Genomic DNA, 1,107 nt, shown 5'->3' with positions numbered 1-1,107 from the left:
TCTCTCCCTCCCCTCTCTCTCTTCTCCCTCTCTCTCTTTCCCTCTCTCCCTCTCCTCTCCCTCTCCTCTCCCCTCTCCCTCCCCCCTTCTCTCTCTCTCTCCGCTGTCTCTCTCTCTCTCTCTCTCTCTCCCTCTCTCTCCCTCTCTCTCCCACTACTCACCCTCCGTCTGTTTGCCCGTGACCGTGAAGAACGCGCGCTCCTCTCGCCACAGGACGCAACCGCTCGTGACTCCTGACTCCTGACAGCAGACAGCCGCTCACCCCTCCTCCTCCCCTTCCTACTCCTCCTCCTCCTCCTCTTCCCTTCCTTCCGTCCTCCATCTCTGCTCCACTCGTCGTGTCGTTCGTGCAAAACCTTCACGGGATCCTTCAAATTTATATTTTAGTCTTACGACTGTGTTCCTCCAACAACCAGTGGCGTTTGTTAACTCGTGTGTATAATATTTAATTCTCATACGTTTGTTAACCCGAGTGTATAATTTAATGTACAGATCTACAGTCTCTTGGTTCAAATCTGCGTTCTAATATTAACAGTGATATCATTGACACAACGTTTACATGACAGTATTATTAACAGGAGAGTGCGTTGCTGCCAATTTCTTACAAGTACTAAATCAAGATCTGTATGGTTCAACCGTCTTTGTGAAGGTAGTTAACTGTAAACAAAAGTAGGGTAACTGTCTCATATGTAAGGAGTTAAGTTACCGTTGTTATTTTTTCGTAACTTCTGGTACGAACTTGAGGGTCACTGCTGAACTCCTGCATGACGTAGATCTATATGAGATACACCTCACCCTGTTATAGATTTTAGTAAGTTATAGTTACATCTACGTGTTGTGCATGTGCATAGCAACAATTTGTCAACTTGTGTGTTCCTAAATGTTCTAAATAGTGTCGATGGAGGCGTAAAACACAGACAAATTAATTATAACAATTACAATTTCTCACATTGTGGGTGTGTGGAGTCGGTGAGAGGGGCGTGTGTGGAGGCCAGATCTGTTTCTCAACACCTCTCATAACAACGCTGATAGGCGGCATGTTTTCGCTTTTGGAATAGTTTGAACCTCGAGGTAAATTTGTTGGAACTTTATTATTATTATTATTAT

General features: G+C 44.7%; 1 long non-coding RNA gene across 1 annotated transcript; it reads left to right on the top strand.

Annotated features, from left to right (window-relative positions):
* Positions 1-184: 184 nt before the first annotated feature.
* Positions 185-1,055, top strand: LOC118478965. The gene is made up of 2 exons (XR_004859406.1): positions 185-432; positions 894-1,055. It is a non-coding gene; the product is annotated as an uncharacterized LOC118478965 (long non-coding RNA).
* The last annotated feature ends 52 nt before the right edge of the window (positions 1,056-1,107 follow it).

Source organism: Aplysia californica, unplaced genomic scaffold (genome assembly GCF_000002075.1).
Source record: "Aplysia californica isolate F4 #8 unplaced genomic scaffold, AplCal3.0 scaffold01348, whole genome shotgun sequence".
Taxonomy (NCBI): Eukaryota; Metazoa; Mollusca; class Gastropoda; order Aplysiida; family Aplysiidae; genus Aplysia; species Aplysia californica.
The sequence above is the reverse complement of the archived record's forward strand: the minus strand, read 5'-3'. Positions and strand labels throughout refer to the sequence as shown.